At 36.1% G+C, this 9,328-nt stretch overlaps 1 long non-coding RNA gene across 1 annotated transcript; it reads right to left on the bottom strand.

Annotated features, from left to right (window-relative positions):
- Nucleotides 1-4,518: 4,518 nt before the first annotated feature.
- LOC135757515 (uncharacterized) lies at nt 4,519-8,635 on the bottom strand. The gene is made up of 3 exons (XR_010536285.2): nt 6,577-8,635; nt 6,012-6,091; nt 4,519-5,750 (listed from the first exon to the last, which is right to left on the bottom strand). It is a non-coding gene; the product is annotated as an uncharacterized lncRNA (long non-coding RNA).
- Nucleotides 8,636-9,328: the final 693 nt, after the last annotated feature.

The following is a 9,328-nucleotide window of genomic DNA, read 5'->3' as shown; positions in this document are numbered from 1 at the left end:
GGTCCAGCCATAGTCCACGACCTTCAAAGGTAGTTAATTACGTTAATAAAATTTTAAATATGGATATTTCTACAACAACACCGCACGGATTACCCTCAGAAGACCTTTGTTTATCATCCTGGAGCCGTTTGGATTTAATTTGTGAAGGATGGACGCACTTTTTTTGGACTTGAAGGTCGTGGACTATGGCTGGACCCCGTAACATTTCATTTAATCAACTGGAAGATCTAAAATATTTTCTCAAATATCCGAAAATGTGTTTGTCTGAAAAACGATGGACATATGCAACTTGGACAGCTTGGGGGTGAGTAAATCATGGGTTTAATATCGTTTTTGGCCGAACTATCCCTTTAAGAAGGTTTATTGTAAAGTTAATGGATGAAATAAACATTTTGTGGATAATAGCAGTATAAAACCTGACACTTTTTCTGGAAGGGTCAAATTGAAAGTAATTGTTTTATCAAAGTTCTAAAATAATTGAAAAGGCAGGTTAATGGAAGTCAAAATAATTGATAAAATCATTTGCTTTATAAAACACCACAGATATACTTGAAGTACATGTTTGTACCTCATCAAGCTGTCTCAAACCACAACAAAATTTAAATCTGCTATACACTCCTTTATTAAGTGACATTTTAATCTAAAAATAATTCATTAAATACATTGATATGATAAGAGGCAGCCTCATGAAGCAGAAAATTATGTTATTTATTAATTTAATTTAATTCTGACTGTGTTTGGCTGAAAGAAGAAAGTCATATACACCTTGAATGGTTTGAGGGGGAGTAAAATATATTGGCAAATTTAAATTTTGTTGTGAACTATCATTATATGTAATATTTTTTGCATTTTTCAAGGAATATAAAAAATCTATGTTTGCGACAGAAATAATGTAAAAACTAAAACTTAGCCAAACTGAATTTTATACTTAATTGATTCTGGACTTAGAATTTTTTTTTCTAGATGTGTTCGAGGAATTGCCTGTGAAGCAAAATTGTAATTGACCTTTTTTTTTATTATTACAAGCACATATACTTTTCAAGATAGTATGTCATTTAATTTGGACCCAAAACCATAAAAATAAATGTATGTAAAATGCTAAGTTTATATTAAAAAGCTGATTTACTTGATTAAAAGATGAAACCTCAAGATACTTTTGTGTAAAAGCAGAGTTATATTTGAAATGCATATCTGCATTATACTACAAACACAAAGAACATGTTACTTATAGCACTGATGTGGTTACTTTTCTTGTACAAACCAATTAAGCCATCGCAATATAAATGGTGTTTGAAAGCATTGAAAGGGCTTCAAGAAAATCGTATGCATATCTTTGTTATATGGTTACATTTTCATTTGTAACCATACCAAAGGTATCACTGGAAATGTTTTCCTGTGTAGATAACTTATTGTCGAGTTGCTGTGTAAAACGAAGTACATGTTGAACCCAGGCATAGAGGGAACACTGACAGCTCATTGCCTCTATTGTGTATGTACTAAAATATATGTGAATGATCAAATTGTGTTTTAGAACTTTTTGACATTTATAATTGATGTTAAACACTAATGGTACATCATGAATATGAATTTTGTTTGTTGACTTAAGAATATTGTTCATGCTGTTGTTAAGTAGTGGTGAATAGCTTTGATATTCCAGATGTTCTATTGATTTGCCATAATGTGGTAAGTTAGAGAATCCAAGTCTTTATTTAAGACCTTTTAACTGTATAATTAACTTGCATATTTCAGGCAGTTAGGGACAGTTTGTTAAAGCATACAATAAATACTTTGATTTGGAAATTTTCATCAAATGTGAAAAAATGTGAGCTTTCATAACTGTATGAACCTGCTAATTATCCTGCTCTGCACAGTATCAATGCTTTGTGTATAATTTACATAATTTAGCCAAACCCAAATAAATATAATAAATCTTTTTAAACATGAATATACACTGTATATTAAAACAAAGTTCATTTACTACATCTTTAGAGAAGACCATTGTTTATTTGTAAGGCCAAACCCACAATATAGATATATTGAGACAGGTATAGCATAAATGTATAATGTCAAGCTATTATTATTTGACTGCCCTCTTAAAATAAGAAAAATCTCTCTGAATTTAAAATTCTAATTTCATCAAATCAAATAAAAATGTGGTGTGAAATAACTTGAAATTCATATACGATGTCAATTAATTATGTGTGGTCTTAGTATGGAACACTTTTCAACGTTAAAAGTTTAATTCCATGTTAAAATGGTTAAGTTCTGACCAAAATTTTTGTCAATTTTGTAATTGCTAGGTTTTTTGGTTTACATGATCTTTGACCCTACACTGAAAAATAATAAGAATATATGCTCAATTATATTAAGGTGTAAATATATATTAATCAATATGATTATACAACATGCAATATTACATAAAAAACACAAATCATGTAAAAAGCATGTGGCACTCAAATTTTAGATACATTAAACTCAACAAAGCAGTTAAATAAAAAAAACTGTTTTATCCCATTTTTAATTTGACCATTGAACCCTTTGAACTTTAACTGAAATTATTATTCAGGTACTAAACGCTCTTTGATCCAATGGCATTTTAGCATCACATTGACACTACTTCAGCCTAATGGTGCTAGGGGAACTGTGGGTGCAGCAAACACATTTTAGGGAGGCTGTGCCCAGGTTGTGCTACCAGGGGTAGGCAAATAATTTTGAATCAAAGGCAACATCAGGTTTTAAATACAAATGAAGAGCCAAGAAAAATTTAGCGTTCTTTCCTTACCCAGCATTAACTTTTTGTGCCTGGCAACATCTGTTCAATTCAATTCAATTTTATTTATATAGCGCTTTTCACAATTGGTGATTGTTTCAAAGCAGCTTTACATTAATAGAAGCAGTTGAACGCACAGAAAAACGACAGATAGCACAACATTTGCTGCGGCTATGAATCAACATTATAAGCGTGCGTATTGCTAATGTAACGTAAAGAAGAGGGTGCTAAGTTAAGCCCAAGAAGGCTGCCTCCCCGGGTTGGGGAAACCCCTAGGAGAAAAAAAACCCAGGCTTAGCCGGGGAAGTAAAAAAAGTCCTAGGAGGGAAAACCCTTGGGAGATATATTTATATATACATTGAACGATTAAGGAGATTAGGCGGAGGTTAAGCGGGTTCTGCCGGTGGTCGTTGGTCAGGCATCAGCTGGGCATCACGTTGAAGGTCAGCCGGTGGATCAGAGGTGTGCCGACTTTCACATTTACCGGAACTGGGTCTGTTTGTCTCATTGTCCTCGGGGTCGAGGACGAGACATAAAGAAAGAAAAACAAAACCATATTAGCGTAGGGGCCATTCATATGTATACACATGTACATATACACAAACATATATATATACACATACACACACACGTACATATAGGTATTGAAGATACAACATCACCCCAGTGACAGACTCTGCACAGTTTGGTTTAGGGAGAACGAGAAGAATGCACTGAACGGCGAATGTTTTTGGAGATGGATGCAGTGACACCCTGAAGTCCCGCCCCCGACTAGTGGGCTTAACACCACAAATCTATACCCACCGAGCTTCATTGAAATCCGGACGAGCAAGGGAGTAAAGGGGAGACGGGGACGAGACTGCGCCAGCCATCTCCCTGATGCCTGTCTGGGCTTCACAGCACTCCCCTACTCGACTCAGAAACCTCAGGAGGAGGGCAGAGCAAGTGATAACATAATGCCATATTGGTCTAGTTTTGAAGTTTTGGCCTTGTATTGTGGTTTGTATGTGCACAGAGTAGCGTTTCTTTTCCTTATATGTAGCCTTTTCTATTTTATACGTGACATTTGTTTTTGAAAGTTTATGCCCGGCTCATGGTTTGCTGCACATATGTAAACGAGTAAGGAGAGATTAAACACATTTCTTAAGAATATTAATAGCATTTACCATGCTTTGAAGTGTTGACAAAAATGAGGATTTAGTTTATTTATTTATTAGGTTGTACAAGCTATCTATTGTGAGATGAGTACCATTACTAAAACAAATTATGTGAATGCCTTGTTAAAGAGAAAAGTTTTAAGTCTAGATTTAAAGGTATCTACTGTGTCTGATTCTCGGACAACGGTTGGTAAATCATTCCAGAGCTTAGGGGCTAAGTAGGAAAAGGATCTTCCACCTTTAGACACTTTTGATATTTTAGGGATAACTAAGAGACCAGAATTTTGCGAACGCAGTGCACGTAATGGATTGTATTCTGATAGTAATTGTCTAAGATATGAGGGTGCTAGGCCATTTAAGGCTTTGTAGGTGATAAGTGATATTTTAAATTGTATGCGATAATTAACTGGTAGCCAGTGTAAAGATGCCAGAATTGGACTTATGTGGTCATACTTCTTAGAACGAGTAAGCACTCTTGCAGAAGCGTTTTGAACTAGCTGAAGCCTGATTTGCATGGCATCCCCCGAGTAGCGAGTTCCAATAGTCTATTCTAGAGGTCATAAAAGCATGGATAAGCTTCTCTGCGTCAGATGTAGACAGTATATGGCGTATTTTTGAGATATTTCTAAGATGGAAGAATGCTGTGCGGCAGACATTGCCGATATGACTATCGAAGGATAAGTTGCTGTCGAACATCACACCTAAGTTTCTAACTGAGGAAGATTGCATCACAGTGCAGCCATCTATGTGCAACTTGTAATCTGACATATTATGTTTGTAGCGATTCGGTTCAATAATAATGTCTTATTGTCTTATTGGAATTGAGCTTAAGAAAGTTATGTGCCATCCAGTCACTAACATCGCTAATGCAGTCTGTTAGCTTAGAAAACGTGTGGGTTTCGCTGGGATGTGAGGAGATGTAAAGCTGGGGATCATCCGCATAGCAGTGAAAACTTATGTTATGTTTCCTGATAATGTCTCCTAGGGGTAACATATATAACGAGAACAGGATAGGACCTAAAACTGATCCCTGCGGTACACCATATTTAACCAGGGAGTGATATGACTCTTCCTCATTTACATAAACAAAGTGAGAGTGATTGGTTAGATACGACCTAAACCAGGCTAGCGCCTGACCACTGATACCAACATAGTTTTCTAGTCTATTGAGTAAGATTGTGTGATCTATCTCCATCCGTTCCCTTTTTATCACTTTCCAAATAGGGCTAGGTTTCTTCACACATATACTGAGTTTTTACTGTTTTTGAACAGTAATGGACGCTTTAGTGTTTTATAAGTTGGGTAAGAGCGCCACCTTGTCATTAGTGGGGTAGTGTTTTCTTTTAATTGAGATAACTCATCAATGGTGGGGAAAGAGTTAAGAATACAATTTCATATTTTGGAAGAAAACTGTACCACTGCTCTTGTGCATATCATATTTTAAAGTAAACATTACAATCAAAGCAATATATTTAGCATAGTAAGTACTGTGCAGTATATGCAGTACTAATTTTTTGTAACTTTTACATTGTCTGAAATGATGAAATAGAATTTCAATTTACACAAGTTGATTGTACGTTTGTTTTGTACAGGTATTTAAATTTAAGCATATATTTTATAAATTAAAGTCACTGTGTGCTTAATGGCAAAAGGGTTTTGAACACTGAGGAGAAAAAAAAACTCAAACAGTCATTCCACAGCCTGTGATGTCAATGTCATCCACATATTATGTTCACATTGTCCCTTATAAAGTTGATACTTTCAGATTTGAGAAGATCAGGAGAGCCGTTGAACACTATGGTTGGTGTGGGACCTTTGGGTTCCTGTAAAACAAACATTTCACCTTTTAAGTGCTTTTTACCAATTAACAGAAGCCATCAAATACACTTAAAATTACCCCATAATAACACAAATAAAGTATGAACTAGGCAAACGACACTCAAGGACCAACAACACTCATAATAATTGATGTGGAGCTGTATGCTATTTAAGGGTAAACAGAGTAATATTTTTATATTTGCATTGAATGTTACTTTAAATGAAGTGCCTCAAATGCTAATGAAATTACAGAAGACTATACTTACACTATTTACACAGTAAAGGAAGCTGGGATTTTCTTGAAATAATGCTTGCAATAACATAAGTGCAGCATTCCTCTCCAGACCTACAAAGATAAAAATTATTGTACATTAGGTACAGAAATCAATTACAGGGACATTTTCCTCAAAAAAGAAAACTCATTCACTCACTCGTTATTTCAAACGTTAACGGCTTTCTTTCTTCAGCAAAACACAAACACAAAAAAGAATGTCTATGACCGAACAACGCTGGTAGCCATTTAAAGGACACAAAACCAATGCAGGTCAATGGGCACCATTGTTGTTCGATTACCATACTTTTTCAAAATATCTTCTGTTGTGTTCTGCTGAAGAAAGTGACGACAATTTTCATTTGTGGGTAAACTTTAACTCTTTCTCAGCCAGCGTCTCTTAATTAACAAGTTAACTCTTCAATGGCAAGGAAAAAGTTTATACTAACATTATTTTCATATTTTCACTTATACAATTTATAGGTGCTAGAACCTTTACATTGACAATGCAAATAAGGCTACTTTACACTGGGCAAAGAACAAGCATATGATGTAGTTACCTTCTGTGCTTTCCTCTGCTGTTCCAATGAGATTGGCGTAGAGATGTTTTTTACTTCATTCTTTTGCACTCCTGATAAGGTTTGGGGCCATTTTATTTAGAGATGTTTCCATGTTCTTCACCAAGTCTGTTCCAAACCTCATTGTCATGCAGCATCTTAAAACACAAAATCTTTATATATACACTTTCAGACAAACAAGTTCCCTAAAGTCTACATTAACTTGAGATTGCAATTGACTAGTGATGTTTTTTTTTTCAAAACACAATGTTCAATAAAAAAATAGTGTGAAATATACAGAATTTTAATTAAGTCCTCAAACACTTTAAAGTCTTTAATGCTTAATTCTAAATGAAATACATAAGAATTATCATTAAAGCTACAAAACACAGATTTCTTTTATTTTGCTCTTTGATGAACATTAGTGACAGAAGTCAGGTTTACGAGGTCCCTTTAAGCACCTTACCTTTTTGCATCAATAGGGTTTATATTTTAAAGCCAGTGACGTGTCATCTACTGACCATTTATTAACCATGGCTGTGAGGGGAAGGAAAAAAGCATAAATTACAATTCACAAACCAAATACGCATAAAAATCTGAACACGTTTGGTTTTTAAAACATTTGAATGTTAAATGTAAGTGTCTTAACAGCTACCATCACATTAATTCATTGTGTGCATCACAAAAAACATGCATATCTAGACCTGTTGCGGATACGAACGCTGCACTGCAATCGTGCATTTATAATACAGACCGGGGGAAAGTTCTCAACTGTGGCCACCAGTTTACTTTTTCCTTCAGAGTTTAGCTTCAACCCTGATAAAACACTCGTGAACAAGCGAAAAATACTCACGGAATACAGTCCCGGCGCCATGGGCAGCTTTAGGGGGCCGGGCCCGCCCTGTGAGTCACCAGTGCCCGCCCTGGACGAGCCTGCGGTCTCCCTTCACCTGTTCACCAGCTCCATGTTTTTATCAATAGGCCACTGTTATTAATTAAAAGTTATTGTTTTGTACATATATAACTCCTGAATAAAAATAAAAATGTGTTTGGTCTAATTTAAAAATATATATATATTTAACGTATTTGATTGGTTTGTCAATAGTGAGCGCGGAAATGTTTGGTTGTTTGCTAAGCGCGCCACTGCTTAATGTTAAAGACACACTATGCAGCAATTTTACCTTAATATAACAGCTTCAAAGTCATTTCGATGGTAAACGAAGTCATAGTATGGCGAATCATCCCCCTGTTGAAGCTCGGGAAGGACGCCGCTACCAAAACCAGCAATGCAAGCTTGAGAGAACCGCCCCTGACAAATCTCGCGAGAATCACGACTTGCTTTACGGCAACGACGTCACACACGTTAGGCTTGTTCGACTTCGTGCAGCGCTGCAAGAACCGGCAGTCGGATGACGTAAAAGTACCGCGAGAATGATCCGAGACGGCACTTTGACGTCATCCGGCTGTCGGTTCCTGCAGCGCTGCATGAAGTCAAACAAGCCTGTAACAACAACTGCACGCGCGCATTTGAGACGTGATGCTCGATGAGGGAAACAGCTAAGAAAAACCGTTCGGAAGAGAGTAGAAAGCGAAAAAGAGAATCTGACCGAGTTCGGAACCGGACAAGAGTCCCACTCAGTCAGGTTTTTACTCGTTGGCGTGAGCTAATAGACAGCCCTGGATGCAAAAGGGATGCTGATCTGGCGATCTTGTTGATGGACAAGTAAGTAAATCTCTTATTTGTAAACTTGTTTGCGGTCTAACTTATGTTGTATGTGGTTGCGCTTGCTTGTAGTGTGTATTTTTTTACTAAGCTGTTCATTCATCCAGTGTTGATAATTAGACCAGTAAAATAACTTCAACAGGGGTCTAGCTAGCTTACGATCATAAGAGCATTTAGCAGACTTGCTAACAAACACTCGTTTCTCTTACATGTTTTTTTTGGCCATCTAAACTCAAGTGTTGTGTTGTGATGTGTACGTAGTCATTTGTCTAATTTCGATTTCTTATGGCCAACGAATAACGGCCAATGTTATGAAATAATGCAACGTATACAATTAACTTTGTCAATGCATTTTGTAATGTTTACATTACAAATAAAAAACAAATAAAATTATACAGTAGACATAACTTTAGACTGTAGACTGTTTACTTGTGATTAAGCTGCAATCTTGTAAAAACGTAATAAGCCAGCAAACGCGGTAGGCTACTTTATTATTATATGCCTAACTAGTTACTCTACACTTGGCATAAACTTCTTATTATCCAATTACCATCATCTGTAGTTTAGTAGACATGCAGTAGCCTAATATTTGTATGAAATTGTGAAACATTCCCTGGTCATTATCTTCGGAGTTCATCTCACGCCCAACACTATCCTTACAGTTACGTACAGAGTGGGCGTACGAAATTACGACAGTTGCAAGTTTTCCCCAGTGACTCTAGGGGTCGCTGTTTGACAAAAACGTCAAACTGCATGGAATGCCTTTAAGACACGATTGAGTGCTGCCTGCAGTGAGATTGACACGTTATGGTTCTGCTGTTATCTATCAACTATTTTCGCTGCTGAAACAACAAAAACAGTCAACATTGCGTCTAAAATGTAAGTGGCTTAATATTAATTACTTGTTTAGTGAACTGTCATTAAATCTGTCACATTTTCAACCGTGATGTGATGCTGCTTAACTGTATCATGTTATTAAAAAATCCACATTTTTACCGCAGTATGTTTAACCCACTTTGTTAACTCACTTTG

The sequence above is a fragment of the Paramisgurnus dabryanus genome, chromosome 16 (genome assembly GCF_030506205.2).
Source record: "Paramisgurnus dabryanus chromosome 16, PD_genome_1.1, whole genome shotgun sequence".
Classification (NCBI taxonomy): Eukaryota; Metazoa; Chordata; class Actinopteri; order Cypriniformes; family Cobitidae; genus Paramisgurnus; species Paramisgurnus dabryanus.
This window is presented reverse-complemented; position numbering and strand designations above follow the sequence as displayed.